Below are 19205 nucleotides of genomic sequence, written 5' to 3'. Positions count from 1 at the left end.
AGGAAACATGACCAGGCATCGCAAAAGATAAAAAGCAACCCAACATCTATCAAGAGGCTAAGCTTTTTGCCCACTGTATGCACAAAACAATCATGCCGTTATTCCCATTACTGTCCAAGAGCATAAAACTAAGTTATGCGTTAACATCTGCTCTACCATCATGAACAATTTGTTGTTATCTGCATATAAAGCTCAAAACAATCTAGTTTTTGTGTGTAAATCACTTTACAATTACTGCTTAATAAATGAATTAGGTATTGACAATTCACTTAGAAACTCAACATATACCCAAAGGCGTTTACTAATGAAGAAAGCACGAATACGCATATAGATTCAGATTCAATATTTTATTATAGTCTCACCACATACAAACATAAAATGAGATTCACATACATAGATTTTAAACATTAAAACATTTACATTGCATGTACCAATCTTAAAAAGATTTATGAGAGACTTTTAAGATATACTATATACATATAAACTTATTTTTACACATATAGAATTAAAAATTCTGACATAATATACATTTTTACTAAATGATATTAAAACATTTGTTTCTTTAAAAACTAGTGAAATAAAATACTATTTCTTCTTAATAAAATGTTGTTGCAGGTTTTGGCAACTATAGCAGCAACATTGTCATTACTAAATAAAAATATAAATTTTTCATTATCTGATAAAAGGTTAAAATGTTCATTAAAATGTAAAGCTTCATGTATCATGATTTGTCTTAGATCCACATATAATGGGCATTTTAAAATGACATGCATTTCATCTTCAACAATAGAGCTACAGTTAAAACATGTCCTCTCGTGGACTTCTTTCTTTTCATATCTTCCAGTTTCTAGTTTTAGTGGAGCTACCCCACATCTAAATTTAGCAAATGAACTTCTGTTCTTTAAAGATATAATATTTTGCAAATAATTTTCAGTACAATAGTTATTTTTAAACAATTTGTAAGTTCTTAATTTACTTCCCTCTGCATATGCAGCAACTCTTGTACACCAGTTTGATTTAAAATTATCAAATACATCCTCCTCAATTTGTTCAATACAATTTTTGTTTAATACATTTGATTCAAAATTACAATATTGCTCATAATTATACAATTTTAACATTTCTATAACTCTAAAACTCCAGTTTTTAATTCTAGTATTACACTTTCGTATAGACCACTTAAAAATTTTAAAATTTATTCTGTGTGGGTCCATTATGGAACACCTAGCCCAATGTCTCAAGACACTTGACCATTGTTTAACGCATGGAGGTTTCCAGCCCATATCACCAGCTATGGCATCATTTGGTGTGTATATATCTGTTCTATATGTCCCTTTGGAATTTCAACGAACGGCGATGAAATGGATCTTCTTTCACTGTATTGTATACCTAAATTACACAAGTGTCATAGGAAACGAAGCTTTATCATTGGATATTCCGAGTGACCAACGAAACCTCTGTCTAAATTATTAACTTTTATCTTATCAGCATCCAAAGCCGGGCATCAAAATGATTGTGCAACTACATATCATAGAACCGTGCGAATCAGATGTGGGCAATTAAAGAATCAAACGATTCTAGACTATTGCAATACTATCATGGGAATCATGATAGGAAAAGCAACCTTTAGAAGATCGTATCAACTTGGAGATATATATGCAGGGATTTATGGAAATGTTTACACATATAACTAGAAGTAAGTCAATATATGTATATTTTGTATGAAGTCTGCATAATGTAAGTAAAGGTAAATATCTGCAAAAAAGGAGCACAGTTCAATTCCATATAAATGCCGATTGGTAGTCGAAAAACAACTTCTTTAAAAATCTTTAGCAAACGTAGCAAAAATGTTATCAATAAATAAAATCAAGCATCCTGACGATGTCAGTTTCAGAGATTGGTGTGTTTGTATCTATTTTTTAAATCTGATTTATCAGTTCATAAAGACATGTACTAAAATTTTTGATAGATACACTGGATTGAAAGTCTGAATGTGTCTCTATACAGATTGAAATAAACAATTAATTTCCCCATAGGCGACAATGGTAGCCTTTTTCGAGATACAGACTTAGAAAGTTGATTTTTTGAACGAAACCTTGCTAGAATCAAAGAAAAGTTATTAGGACAGTACTTGTTGGTAAAAAAAATATAGGTTCGCGTTGCTTTTCTTAGTGTATTTTGTACTTATCTCCCAGGCCTATCAAGTTTGCCCTTGAAAATACGTGTCTTGACCTAGCGTTGAAAAGTCATCCCAGTGCCTTTAGGGCTACGGAATAATTTTTATTTTGCCTTTAGTATAAAGTAAAAAGAGTGCACGAAGTCTCTAATAATAAAAAATAACGAGATCACATATCGACCAATCAGGATTCGCCATACTCTTAATTTTGAATACCATGTTATGCTCATAAAATGGCTGCACCCATAAAATCTAATGGTGTATTGTAACCTACACCTTATTTCAAAACTAAATATCACATCCACATGTATGTTCTTGGTAAACATGATTTGAATAAGGTAAGATAAGATAAGAATTTTATTAATCTAATCAAGAACCCATAAAGGGCATCATTTTACAACACAATATGATTGGAAAAAGCAAAACAGAAAACTAATACCATACTATAACGTTATGGACAGGATCAGAGTCTAACACAACATGTGTTTTATATAACTATTATATTAAATCTTATAACAAACTTAAAACAATAAAATATTATATTATTTCATATACTTTTTTTTTTACATCTGAATCTTATTTCTAAACCTTTAATATTGTAATTTAATAGGCACAATAGAGTTGGTAAATGCTCATTTGTGAACAGCCAGAAATGTTTCTTATCATTAGGTAGTTCTTTAAAAATAGTACAAAAAGTGATAACTTTATCAAATAATAATTTCCTCTGTTCATTATATAATGTACAATTTACTGTAAAATGGGTCTCATCTTCAATAGAATTTGATCCATTTGATAATCAGTGATGACATAGACGTTGAGTTCTCTCTATGTGAGTATGAGATGGTTTGTGATCTCACTCACAGTTGGTATGGGTTTTTCAGTGTCCTGTCAAGTGGCTGTCGTTAGCTGATGGCCAATTATATCTATTGCCTATACTGTTTTGCCATAATTCAGGGAATGGGTTTATGTTCATGTTTTGTTGTCGATTTCATTGAAATTTTGATAAGATCTTTGAATATTGTCGTTTGCAGTATCCGTGAAAATAATTTAAAAGTTTAACAGCTTAATAGATAATGGCATATTACCTTTTTTTTGGTGTGTTTGTAATTTGGCGTTTGTTAGCTAGTTGTCGCATTGACAATCGTATCACATCTCTCTGTTTTCCAAGTATATTGTAACATCCAAAATACGTACGTCTATGATATTAATACCGCAATATTGTTTTCTGTAATTAGTTAATACTTCAGTTTCATTATGTATATCTTTTTTATTCATTTATTCATTTGATAAAATTTACTGTTTGCAATAGCATTAATTGTTCTAAATAATAAGGATGTTCTTATCCCAAGCATACAAACATAGCCGTATTTGACACAATCTTCAGTGCTATACAACTTTGTACTTTTTTTTCACTTTCGATCTTTTATATCTAGGCGTCACTGGTGAGTCTTGTGTGGACGAGGCGCGTTTTTGGCGTATTGAATTTTAAAACTGATGCTTTTTGTTATTCATTAATCATGTGTTTCTATGTCTAATACGTTCTCCTATTTATTTGTATTGTAGTCCTGTAATATTATGTTGTCATTTCGGAGTTATATTTAACATTGCCATTAAAGTGCGAGGTTTGGCATGCCACAAAACCAGCTTCAACCCACCATTTTTTCCTTTAAAAGTGTCCTGTGCCAAGTCAGGAATATGGCCATTGTTATATTATTGTTCGCTTCTGTCTGTGTTACATTTTAACGTTGCGTCGTTTGTTTTCTCTTATTTTTGAGTGTAATTTCACATTGCAATAAGACGTGTCACGGTACTTGTCTATCTCAAATTCATGTATTTGGTTTTGATGTTATATTTGTTATTCTCGTGGGATTTGTCTGATGCTTGGCCCGTTTCTGTGTGTGTTATATTTTAGTGTTGTGTCGTTGTTCTCCTCTTATATTTAATGCGTTTCCCTCGGTTTTAGTTTGTTACCCCGATTTTGTTTTTGTCCATGGAGTTATGAGTTTTGAACAGCGGTATACTACTGTTGCCTTTATTTATTCGCCTTGTGATCGTATAAATGGAAAATGAAATTCACAATGGGATCTTCAACACAGCAAGGAAATCCCGCACACGGAGGTAGACTTCAGTTGGCCCCTAAACAAAAATATTAAAGCATTTCAATACTTAAAACATAGCCTAATTATGATATACTATAATTAACATTTTGAATTACGTAAATTAAAGTATTTACAACAAGATCTCTTAAATAACCATATCTATGTTATAATATACATGTATCAGTATAATGTGAATTGTTGGTAAAACTAATCCTACCTTTTAGTGAAAAAAGGTGCACTTGGTTTTGCGTCGAAGATATTTCCTGAAGCAAAATGGTTTACTTAAAAGAATCTTGCAATGTATACGAATACGTTTTCTGCACAAGATGTTTAGAACGAAATCGCCCACGTCTGTTCTTAAGCTCATAATTGAGGAATATGTCTGCTGCCTGTTGAGTTATCACTGATGACATTTTAGCTTCGATGTCATTTTGGAAGTTCGAGAAATCGATACATTTCCCAAGTCGGGAAAATGATTTTATGAATTCATCAGATATATTTTTCGTTTCAAGCATGTCGTAATTGATAATTACTATGTTCTTACGCCAGTCACAACGATAATTTAGCCATGAATATTTTAGCTCGCACTCTAACCAACGTTTAGCTATATCCTCATATACCTCACTAAGAATAAGCACAATATTTCTGCTTTTTGCCATTGTCTCCCTTATTTCATCTTCCCGTGGAGTGCCGGGTTGACAGTCACGATACGGAAGAAAAACGCTCAGCCTCTTTCCTTTAAGATATGGTAACAGAGTATGTTTAATCCACTTGCGTAGGTTTTCATCTTGTTCGTTGCATGATATATATACTCCATACTCAAATGACGGCGAAATCGAGGATTGTCTCAATCGTTTAAAATGTGTCCTAAAAAGTATGTACATGTCTATACGAAAATTGTAGATAATAAAAGTCGAAATTATTATACAACACAAACAAATCCCAAGGATAATGGTGATCCATCGGATGACGACACCACCATCGTCACATCCTAATAAATCTTTGTCGATGTCAAGTATAGACGTTAAACCAGAAGACGTCTGGCACATTATACGAGTATTGTTATAACAATCTCCTACAGAAGGGAGCCAATGTTGTAGCCAAATATCACTACATGCACATTTCATTTTAATTGTTCCAAATAAAACATTACATGGACGTAGTCTTTTAAGTGACACGGGAATTTTTGTAATATGATTGTTCGTAAAAGTTATCTTTGATACATTCTGTAAAGCAACGAAAACCAAATCAGGAACCACTTTTATCTCATTTGAAGCAAAACTAATTTCTTTTGTTCTTAATAAATATGGTCTTTCATCTGAGAACAGGCGTTGGAACTCCACTAGTAAATCAGAGATATTATTTGAAGAAAAGTCAATGACTAAATTGTCATGATCTGGTAAGGTCAAAGGCAGTTTGTGTGAAACCAATGACGAGCGACAATTTATAACCGTCCTGTTTTTGCTAGGTTGATAAAAACAACGACAATGCGGCGGGCATTTTTCTGCAAACGAAATGTTGCATATCAACAGATCTTGCTCACTTACAAATTCACTAACTGCTTTGTTTTTATATTCAGGGGGTGAACCACACTTTATACCATGATGTGCCGATCCTAAAATTTGAAGAGAAATATCCGCTTTATTTGCAACTGGAAAAAATCGACAATCACAAAACCAATTATTAATACGAAAATCGAAACTATAATAATACAATTTTCCTAACAATGTGATATCATGGAATCCGAGTTCAGCGACATTAACGAAATATATAAAATCATTTTTTGTAAAATCAACGTACCCACCGTGTCCTAAATTTATTTCTATATCGCAAATCCAACCCATTACGTTTGTCAATTTATTGATAATATTATTGGAAAAATTTGCAATACAAAAATAGTCATGGTTTTCCCTTACAGTATTGCTAATATCGATATTATCCAACAGATTGTGCGAGACATCAAAATGTAATAGACTGCCATCCATATTAAGAAAAAGTTCTGGCTCGATATATTTCAACGCGTTGTAGGATAAATCTACCACTCTAAGATACTGCATTCCTCCGAATATATCGTTTTTTAAATATGTCACTCGGTTGGCTTTGAGGAGCAGTGTATCTAGTGACATAATACACGAAATTGTGTCCAGATTCGAAATGTAGTTGTAGGAAAAATCGACAAATACAAGTTTACTTATATTGCATAAATCTTTTGGTATAGTTGTAATATTACCCGATTGGAAAGTGACACTATATAAATCAACTTCACTTCCGTTGTTATAACTAATAATTGGTGTACCATCCATTAAAAACGAAATTTTAAGCAGTTTAACACTTGTGGAATTAAACATCCAGAATGGCTGCGCAAGACACACGCAACACTCCATGTCCTCCTCAAAGTACGGATGTTCAGCAGTATAAAGACATTCGTCTGGACACACTAAATCGTTTCTCTGTAAAAGTAATGCTAGTTTTGAATTCAAAGTTTGACATTCAGCCGTGTGTAGAAGGAAGTTCAGGAATGGTGAACATAGTAAAAACAAAATAATCATTATTTTTCTGAATCCAGTATTTGCCACTTTTATAATAAAATCATTCTACCAATTAGAAAGTCCCAAGTGTACATGCCTTGAATATGCAACCGTTATGTACTGTATATTCACAGTGAGTTAAAGATTCGTCAGGCAAACCAGGAGAAAGATGTATGGGTATATTGATCAAATTATGAAACGCTTTGTTCAGATTATGTAAACGTTGAAACCTTTTGTTCATTTACAAAAATATACATTTCGAAAATATTAAATATTTAGTAACACGTTATCATTTGGTACAGTTGAGTGCATCAATGACCTTTAAATTAGTATAACACTTCTGGTCATTATATATACATGAATCAACTTTTGTGTTGATAAAATCATATCAATTCAGTTGGAATTTTAATTTGGATGTCACCCAACACTGTTCTTTCTGTATATGAACAAAGATAGTTACACTTCCAGATTCAAATTGTAAATAAATCTTGTCCGTGTACTTACAGTACGGTCACCATATTTATTTCGGATCCGAACAATATTTCATTAATTTTGAAAGTTAATGAGTACATTTTGAAATTGAATACTGATAAATAATATTGAACATAATTCAAATCGTTTATAAATTTATCCCATACTGTGTCTTGGTTATTAAAAAAACCCTACTTTATGATTTCCGAAAAGAGACGTATTTTAGATGTGAAAGAGGGACGAAAGATACCAAAGGGACAGTCAAACTCATAAATTTAAAACAAACTGACAACGCCATGGCTAAAAATGAAAAAGACAAACAAACAACAGCACACACGACACAACAGAACTAAAGAATAAACAACACGAACCCCACCAAAAAACTAGGGGTGATCTCAGGTGCTCTGGAAGGGTAAGCAGATCCTGCTCCACATGCGGCACCGTCGTGTTGCTTATGTGATAACAAATCCTGTAAATGGTCTAATTCGGTAGGTCACATTCATGAAAGGGAAGGGGATTGTAGTTACGATGTAAGGAACATATCCGATATCATTTGTGAAACGGTTATTCCATAACCAACAACCAACTCGTGATGGCGTCCGTAAAATTTACGAAGGGATGATTTCAACTTCACCATTTGGAACTCTTGGTTTAATAGCTTCCTTGTGAGCAGCAACCCTCTATCAAGAAAATCATAATAGGAAATGCAAGCACGGGAATATCGTATCAACTGGGAGATATATACCCCGTATGCAGGTGCTGCTGGAATGTTGCTACTTAGAAATGGAAAGTTCACAATTGGAAAGCTGAAATCATCTCTTTTGTCGTAAAGTTTTGTTTTCAACCGACCCTCATTGTCAATTTCTAGATGTAAGTCAAGATATGAGGCCGACGTAACTGTATCTGTAGTATCCTTTATCTCTAGCTCGATTGGATAGATGCGTTCCACATAGTCACCAAATTTTGAATTATTTAGTGAAAGAACATCATCTATATAGCGAAAAGTAGAGTTAAAGGATATTGCTAACTTCTTATCTTTCTTCCTAAGAAGTTCCTGCATGAAGTCAGCCTCATAATAATAAAGAAACAAGTCGGCAAGTAGAGGGGCACAGTTTGTTCCCATTGGAATGCCAACAGTCTGTTGAAAAACACGTCCCCCGAACGTTACAAATATGTTGTCAATCAAGAAATCAAGCATCTTGATAATATCAGTTTCAGAGAATTTTTTGTTCGAATCAGAGTGATCCTTTACAAAGTAGGATTTATCCCTGCCCAAGACAAGATATTTGTATCTACGTTGGCCATTCTTTTTTACGAAGCAAAGCAATACCAACTCTTTCAATTTGTGTTTTAGTTTGGAATGTGGAATACTAGTGTACAGAGTAGAAAAGTCAAGTGTTCTAATACTGTTACAAAATGAAAGAGAGTTAGATTGTATGTACTCTAAAAGATCTTTGGAATTTTTAAGGATCCACATCTGATTCACGCCACCTCTAGAATAGGCAGTTTCAAAATAACTCTGAAGCCCGTCTTTGACTGCTGATAAAAAAGATGTTAATAATTTAGAAAGAGGTTTCGTGGAGCACTTGGAAGACCCAGCAATATACCGTTGTTTGTAAGGACACTTATGTAGTTTAGGTATCCAATACAGTGATGACGGATCCAGTTCTTCATCTTTGGTTGAAATTCCAAAGGAACACAGAACAGACCTATGGTTATCCAGGATTTCCTCTTTGGTAGGTGTGACCTTCGCCAGGAACGCTCAAACGTAAACATTTAAACTCCAGGGATGCGTAAAAATTCTGTAAGTTAGGAGCTACAATGTACATAAATATGATCAAATGAAAGTATCAAGCTGATGATAATCACGTGTCTAACAGTTCACAAGCAGTGGCATCGACACAGTGCTAGTAAATAGAAAAAAGTTTTTCATTCGACAAATATCTGATGTTCCACATATGGCAAAATAAAAGGTACTTTATTCATATGATTTGCCCCACGTGACTTTGGCCCTTTTGATTGAATTACTTCTCTTAGTTTAAGATTTAAAATATAAATTATATCAAATTTGCGCTTAATCCAGTCCTTTTCCGTCATGGAACTAAAACTAATGTGTCACAAAAAACTTCCTTTGGTGGATATTTATAAAAAAAAATGTTGTGCAAATGCTTAAAAGTTGACTTTTTTAAGTAATAGGAAGCTTGAAATCATCATATTTTTAACAGAATTTGGCTGAAAACCTAAGTAAGTAGATAAGTTAAAAGTTATTTAACCTTAAAATTCAAACAGCGCATTGTTTCCCTATATGCGGACAAATCATGAATAATATATCCGTGTATCCTTATTTCTGCTTTGAATCTTTTTTACGGTTAACAACCAAAGGTCACCATAAGGCCATGCACAATTAGCCAAACACATATAATCTTGTTGATTCTGGGATTGTTCAATATAATATATATATATATATAAGAAAGTGAGGCCACGGAACAAAACAAAACGAATGAGAGAAGTTAACGAAGATATAAAATAATGAAAAAGGTAGAGAGTGTATCATACTGTAATGGAGTGTATTTTGAAATAGTAAGTACGTAGAATATAAGCATATACGATAAATATTGTTTTTATCAAAATAATTCAGCTTCCGAAGAACGACTTTACGAGATCGTGAATATTTGTTAAGCCTTGAAAAACACATGTTCAAATAGCAAAAATCTTACTTGATACTTTTCGTCTTAATTAACTGGGAACGTAAGCGTAGCCAAAATATTGTTTGCTGTTTAATATGGGGACGAAGTCCCCAATTACAGTAGAAAAATAAATAAAAAAAAAAATTCTGGAAATTTTTTCGAATTTCCATTCTACCAAGGATTTGTATAGTAAGATACAAATCCTTGATTCTACTAATGAACTCAAAATCGTTAACTTTTTTTCAGATCTACTTCCTGTTCCGGTCTAGTTTGCATGAGACTTTGAATAAAATGTATATTTATCTACATATCAACAAATATAGGAAGGAATTCAACAACCAATTATTTTGATAAGAAAAAACGCTACCTGATAACAGCGTTTCTTTGTTTACATTGAATATGACGTCATAACTTAAATAACGTCACAATCAAATCCCTAACAACAGAACTAAACGTTACGGTATTTCCGTTTCTTTTATCAACATGATTGAATTAAAAAAAAAATAATGCAGACTTCGTCCCCATTCACAGGTAATGCCTGCCTCATATTAGTGAATAGATGAACACAATATACAAAACGACAACGTTTAATTTAAGTCATGGATTAAAAAAATTATTCTGCAAATAAAATATTGCTAAAATACATTTGATTGTATGGACAAGTAATTCCAAAATAATACCTTTGTCTCAGGACGAATTCGAGCTTAATTTATTGTTTAGACACTCCAACTAGATTGAAAAACAATGCACTAGCTACACGATGTCCTTTGACCTTTGACGCATATAAGTACCTTACATAGCCCGTTCTTCACACACATTATTTTGTACAAGAAACACGCTTCTTATGTTGTACTGTTATACAACTGTCCCAGGTTAGGGGAAGGGTTGGGATCCCGCCAACATGTTTAAACCCGTCCCATTATGTATGTATGTGCTTGTTCCACTTAAGGAACCTATATTATTCAGTGGTTCTCATTTGTTTATATGTCACATATTTGCGTTAATTTTTTGTACATAAATAAGACTGTTAGTTTTCTCGCTTGAATTGCTTTACATTGTCATTTCGGGACAGGTTATAGCTGACTATGCGGTATGGGCTTTGCTCATTGTTAAATGCCGTACGATGACCTATAGTTGTTAATTTCTGTGTCATTAAGTACTAAATTATAATCCTGGTAACTTTGACAACTATTTACACAACTGGGTCGATGCCACTGCTGGTGGACGTTTCGACCACGAGGGTATCACCAGCCCTGTAGTCAACACTTCGGTGTTGACATGAATATCAATAATGTGGTCATTTTTATAAATTTCATGTTTACAAAACTTTGAATTTTTCGAAAAACTAAGGATTTTTTTATTCCAGGCATAGATTACCTTAGATGTATCTGTCACAACTTTTTGGAATTTTGATCCTCAATGCTCTTCAACTTTGTACTTTGTACTTGTTTGGCTTTATAAATATTTTGATATGAGTCTTATGTAGACGAAACGCTCGTCAAGCGTACTAAGTTATAATCCTGGTAACTTTGATAACTAATTAGTGTCTTGTGGAGAGTAGTCTCATTGGCAATCATGCCACATCTTTTTCTTTTATATTCGAACACAATTATAAGCCTGCTATCTTTGATGAGATTTGATTATTATACTTGTTTAAAGATTTCATTCGAATAGATATATTCAAATATAATTTAACTCTTTCTTTTTCAATAAAATATAATGAGTACAGAAAAAACACTGAAACTGTTTTTAATGCTCAATTACAGCTAAGAAAACAGCAGTAGTAAAACAATTTTATATAATAACAGTTATTAAAAGATAAGTACAATTTGCAGATGCTGCATGAGAAACATTTTAACTTCATGATTATGAATACAAACAATTATACATCCTAACATCGGCTGCATTGAACTTGAGTCTATAACATATACCAAAATAATCTACAGGACAGAAAGATGCATCATCAAAGCGCGAAAATGAAAGGATATTATTTTACTTAAAGTGGTGCAAACATACAATTTCAATAAAAATACCAGTGAGCGTCACTGGTGAGTCTTGTGTGGTCGAAACGCGCGTCTGGTGTACTCAATTATAGTCCTGGTACCTTTTGATGACTATTATAACGAAAAACACAAAATTCGTGTTTCATCTACATGAGTGTTACCTGAATAAAAGAAGAATTAAAAAATATATTGAATCAGTTATCAGAAGTCAGGATAATACAATATCCCTAATATAAACACCGGACTGGTTATTGGTGGTAACTCTAAAAGGTAATATACACAATACTATTCATTATTTTTATTTCATTTTCAAATTTATATGAAGTTAACAAGAACGCACCTGAAAAAAAACGACGACTCACACTTTCACTTATTATAAAGCACAGTAATTGCAATCTCACCATTAGTATGCATGCATTCCTATATACACAAGAGAAATATCAACTACTCGCTACATATGTCTTACATAAAGTACAATTGAAAATATATACAATAATAAATCTCGAATATTTTATTGTAATGGTACCTTCAATAAACATTTGCCTCATTTTTCTGTTTGTAATTTTAAATTTATTAGATAGGTATCATTTCAGTCTAGATTGTTTTCCCGTTACACTAGTAGATATATTTCTTAACTCACATCTGGAGATGTAGTTTTAAGACATAATAATTAACAAATTTATAAATAAACAGTCGTCAGTCCTAACAAAATCTTTTTTTTTATAGATGATAAACAGTTCATCATGTGACCAGATTTTCTGTCAAAAGGACAAACACAAACAATAGGTAATCAATAGTTATCCCACGATGACGCGGTGTGTCAGTGTAAGATCACCCCGATGGCCGGAGGCCAGAGGGTGATCTAACACTGACACACCAAGTCAGAGTGGGATAACTATTTTACATCCCAGCTGTTTTAGATTAGACTATAAACCATTTACAATTCATAAAATATAGTTTTGAATGCCACACAACCATTATAATATACTTTATACATTACTATATGATTTATACCCAATTGACCCCCGAACACAATGAGTAGACATCAAACAATGTCAACTCGCCCCACTGGCCAATCGGCCAAACCTATATCGCCACTTTAAAAAAATATCGCCCCACTCTTGTTACCGACTAAAATCGAGCTGAACAATCAGTGACAACTCACTTATTAACGAAAAGGGTTAAACTTCTCTGAATAAAGGTCTGCCAACTCGCCCCACTTATAAAAATATCTTGCTTCCTTTAAATATGTTAAATAACTAATAGTTCGTATCCAGTCGTCCTGGTGTAGTGGTTGTTTCGTGGCTTGATATGCTAAAGGTCTTGAGTTCGAATCCCAGCATATACACTGGATTTTTTCCACGTGAATTTTGATAGATAGTCTTTTCCGTATAATTGTATATTTAATTATAAATTTTATAGTGGATTTGACATTTCCGCCAAAATGTTACAGAACAAAGGAAAGCATGCATAACAAGGAAACTCAAACTGGGGTGATCTGGTAGGGGTGATCCGGCTCAGATAAAAGATAGTTAGAACAAAGGAGCTGGGCTGTAACATTATACACATAAACATAGAACACATGTTCCGTCTGCTTGTGAGTTATAGTTTAAAGCTGTCTACTGGCTTGTGATCTTATAACAAAAAGACCTTGGCTTGGATACTTTCTGATAGTTTGAAAAGTCGACACATTTTCAAAGCCTAAAAAATGCTTGTATAAAATCATACGATATTTTGTTCGTTTCAAGGAAATCGTAATTTACAATTACAATATTCTTTCGCCAGTCTATACCGCAATTTATCCATGAATATCGAAGTTCACACGCTAACCAACGTTTAGACGTATCATCATATACCTCACTCAAAATAATCAGTACGTTTTTGCTTTTCGATATTTTTTCTCTTATTTCATCCTCCCGAGATGTTGGGTTGACAGTCCCGATACGGAAGAAAACCACTAACTCCCTTTTCTTTTAGATAAGGTAACAAAATATAACTAATTAAATGGCGTAGATTATCATCTTGTTCGTTGCATGATATATATTCTTCATATTGATGTGACCGTTCAATTGGTGTCTTTCGTAGAAGTCGAAAATTATCCCTAATTAGTATGTAAATAATAAAAATTATCATACAACACAGACAAATTCCTATGCAAATTGTAATCCATCTAGTTCTGTCATCGTTATTTCCACAGCATAATATATCTTTATCGACTTCAAGAATAGACTTTACACCAGAAGACGTGTGGCACAATACTCGAGTATTATTATAAAAACGTTCAGCTGACAGAAGCCAATTTTGCAACCAAATGTTGTTGGAGACACATCTCAAGATAACTATTCCAAACACAACCGAACGAAGTAGAGTTAATTGAAGTGATTCTGGAAGCATATTTTTAGGCTTTTATTGTTAGTTAAATTGATCATTGTTGCATTTTTTAAAGATAACAAAAACATCGTTGGGAACATCTTGTATGGCGTTTGAGGCAAAACTGAGTTCCTTTGTTCTCACTAAATATGTTTCTTTTTCAGAAAGCAGGCGCTGGAACTCTGAAATAAGATTTGAAGAAAAGTCAATAACCAAATTGACAAAGTCTGGTAACACCCCAGGGTAATTTGTGCGAAACCAATGATGACTGGCAATTTACAACGGTTCTGTTACTGCTTGGTTGATAAAAACAGCGACAATTTTGAGGACATTTGTTTGGCTATTGAATCGTTGCAAATTAACAAGTCCTGCTCTTTAATAAAATCACTTATTAATTTGTTTTTATATTCAGATGGTGACCTTAAGTGAAAGATGTAGAGCCAAAAGTGAAACTCATTGATCAGTTACAACAAGAATGTGTCTCAAGTATACGGATGCCCCATCATACTATGTTCATTGAACCGTGAAATAGGATAAAATCGCTGATTTGGCATAAAAGTTAGAAAGATCATATCATAAGGAACATGTTTACTACGTTTCAAGTAGATTGAACTTCAACTTCATCAAAAACTACCTCGACAAAAAATTTTAACCTGAAGAGGGACAGACAGACGGACGAACGAACAAACAAACGGCAGATGAGTTAACGAACGGACGCACAGACCAAAAAACACAATGCTCATAAATGGGAAATAAAAATAGACGGTGTGACATTGCATAAGTGAGACAAGAATATCAAAAACCGTATACTATTATATTATACATGCATAAAATGAAACACAGAATTAGAGTTAATTAAGGGTTAGATAATTGTATTGACGAAGTCAATATGACCATATTTGTATCCCTTGTCAATTATAAGGGTAATGTAAAAGGCACATAGAAGACAATATATAGTTTGCAACAACAGGCAAACGTCTGTAACATATAACAAACTTCAAATTACCCAGACTTCATACTGGTTGGGAATAATGTAGTATCATAAACACATAATGCTATAAGGCAATACACCATGGGGAAAACAATGAGGTGTTCTATTTTAATTTGATCCCCTTTTGCAAAATATTAAGGGGAATAATATAGTGTACATAAAAGAACTACCCGATGAAGTTTATTCCAGCATTATGGGTCATGCGCACTGAAACATATAGTATTGATGATATTGTTTAACTCCTTTGTAATCAAAGGAAGAATTTACCAAAGGTGAATCCAACTTAACTTCCAGACGAACTGATATCCCCAACCCATTATAATGACCACTAACCAATATTAAGACGATGGACGCCCTAAATAAAGACAACAGTAGTATACCGCTGTTCAAAACTCATAAATCCTTGGACAAAAAACAAAATTGGAGTAACAAACTAAAACTGAGGGAAACGCATTAAATATACGAACAACGACACAACATTAAAATGTAACACACACAGAAACGGACTAAGCATTAGACAAAATCCTATGAGAATAACAAATAAAACATCAAAACCAAATACATGAATTTGGGAAAGATAAGTACCAGGACACGTCTTATAGTAATGAGAATTGCACACTTAAAAATAAGAAAAAACAAACGACACAACGGGAACACAACGTTAAAATGTAACACACACAGACAGAAACGAACTATAATATAACAATAGCCATATTCCTGACTTGGTACAGGACATTTTTAAAGGAAAAACTAGTGAGTTGAACCTGGTTTTGTGGCATGTCAAACCTCCCTCTTTAATGACCATATGAAATATAACATTAAAATGACAACACAACATTACACAACATTACAGGACTACAATCTAAATAAATAGTAGAATACAATTGCCAAAGAAACACACGAATAATAGCCAACAAAAGGCAACAAGTGATTATACAAAAGATATACACGATAAAACTGAAGTATTAGCTAATTACAGGAAACAACCGAAATACATTACATTACCCGACAAAATGCAACACAAAAAATAGACACATCCGAATAAGTCAAAACCTCAACGCCAAGTCATATTTGAAATTGTAAAAAAGTACACATGATACAACATAGAAAACTAAAGAATAAAAAAACACAAATCCAACCAAAAACTAGGTATGATCTCAGACAAAAACATGACGTCACATTTGAATTTGTGAAATTGTGAAACAGATCATGAAAAAGTGAAAAATGACTTCACATTAAAGGTCATTCGATTACGTTGCTTTCACCACAGAATAGACAGAATCGGATACAATGATTCAGTTTGTTAAAATAAATATAAAACAAGCCATGTGTCTCATTGAAAAAAAAACTTTTTTGTTGAAATAGTAAACTTCCGTTTCCAACCTCATTCATAGATAAAAAAAAAAAAAAAAAAGAAGAGGATTTTCGTGTTCTAAGATACACGAGAATACCTACAGGTAAAAATGTATGCATGTTAATAATGAGATTAATAATCAATAAAATACACAAATGATTTACAATAAAGTTGATGTCGATTACTTTAAACTTTTGTTTGGTAAACAAGTCCAGAGCTCTTCCTGGTTGATACGTAATACAGCGAATATTATATTGTGCCTGCTTTGTATCAAGTATTAATAAAGATATTGTGTTATGCACATTTTTAAATAAATGATGTATATTCTTATTTACTATCAGCGTCCGTCGTTGTTACAAAATATATATAAAAGATAAAAACTGCACTCCAATGCTGTAAAAGACAAACGAATTTTTGCATTTAATCAGCGAAAAGGGGAATTCCATAAGAACTTACAACGATCCAACGCTATCAATTTACGGAAGAAGTTAAACACAACTGATAAACTCCTGACTTTGTACAGACAAGTTTCATTTCAAACCCTCACGTTCAATAGCCATCTCAGTCTGATTTTGAGTTCATAATTGATGAATGTCTGCTTACTAATGTCGTATTAAAGATATCACTTTTGGGTTGATGTCCTTTGTGTAGTTGGAGAAATCAATACATTTGCCTAGTCGAAAAAATGCTTTTATATATTTGTCAGATAAATCCTTGGTTTCCAGTAAGTCGTAATTAATAATCACAATATTCCTACGCCAATCATTACGGTAGTTCAGCCATGCGTATCTCAGTTCTAACGACAACCAAGGCTTTGATATATCATCACATACTTCACTCAAAATGATCACCATATTTCTGCTTTTTGCCATTGTCTCCCTTATTTCATCCTCTCGAGGTGTGCCGGGCTGACAGTCACGATACGGAAGAAAAACACTAAGCCTCTTATCTTTGAAATAGGATAACAGCGTATATGTAATCCATTTTCGCAGATTTGGATCTTGTTCATTGCATGATATATATACATCATATGCAATTGGTGGGGAATTTGACATTTGTCTAAAAGTAAATAAATATTCTCGCAAAAGTATGTACATTTCTAATCGGAACTGGTTGATTATAAGGGCAGAAACTATTGTACAACATAGACAAATTCCGAGGCAAATTTGTACCCACATGGTGATGCTATCCGCATCGCTACATCCAATTAAATATTTATCGATATCAAGAATAGAAATTAACCCAGCAGATGTATGGCACATTACTCGAGTATTGTTAAAGCAGTGTCCACTTGACGGCAGCCAATTTTGTAACCAAATATCGCTACACCCACAACTTATGTTAACTGTACCAAACAAGACATCACATGGTCGATGGGTTTTGAGTGATTTTGGAATTCTTGTAATAAGATTGTTCATAAAGTTGATCTTTGTTGCATTATTTAAGGCCACAAAAACGATGTCTGGAATATCTTTTATGATATTGGATGCGAAACTAATTTCCTTTGTTCTTATTAAAAATGTCCTTTCTTCAGAGAGCAAGCGTTGGAACTCTACTTGTAAATTAGAAATACGATTTGAGGAAAAGTCAATAACTAAATTGACATAGTCTGGTAACACCAATGGTAATTTATGTGAAATTAAGGACGATCGACAAGTAACAACTGTCCTGTTTCTGCTTGGTTGATAAAAACAGCGACAGTTTGGAGGACATTTATCTGCAAATGAAATGTTGCATATCAACAAGTCTTGCTCCTTTATAAATTCACTAACAAATCTATCTTTATATTCAGGAGGCAAATGACATTTCAAGCCATGATGGGCCGATCCTAAAATTTGATTCGCTATATTTGATTTGTTTAATAACGGAAAGAATCGACAATCACACATCCAGCGATTAAAACGAAAATCGAAGCTATAAAAATACAATTTTCCTAATAGTGTTATGTCATAAAAACCCATTTCAGCGATATCAACAAAGTAGGTAAAATTATTGTAAGTGAAGTCAGTGTATCCACCATGTCCTAAATCTGCATGTATATCACATCTCCAACTCATGACGTTTGTCATATTTCTAAGAACGTTAAAAGAGAAATTTGAAACGCAAAAGTAATCCTGCTTTTCCCAGATTATGTTGCTTATATCAAGATTCTCGAGAAAATTATTCGACACATCAAAAAATGATAAACTTCCATCAACATGAAGGAAAAGTCCTGGCTCTATATTTCTCAACTCATTGTAGGATAAATCTACGACTCTAAGATATCGCATCCCACTAAACACATTGTTTTTCAAATATCTCACTCGGTTTCCCCTAAAAATGAATGTATCTAGTGATTTTATACATGTCATTGCATCAATAACCGAAATATGGTTATATGAGAAATCAATATAAACTAACCCATTGATGTTACACAATTCCTTTGGTATGGTTGAAAGGTTCCCATACTGCAAAGTGACATTGTAAAATTCAACATATGTACCGTTGTTAACAGTAACAAATGGTGTATTATCCTGTAAAAACGAA

Source organism: Mytilus edulis, chromosome 6 (genome assembly GCF_963676685.1).
Source record: "Mytilus edulis chromosome 6, xbMytEdul2.2, whole genome shotgun sequence".
NCBI lineage: Eukaryota > Metazoa > Mollusca > Bivalvia > Mytilida > Mytilidae > Mytilus > Mytilus edulis.
The sequence above is the reverse complement of the archived record's forward strand: the minus strand, read 5'-3'. Positions refer to the sequence as shown.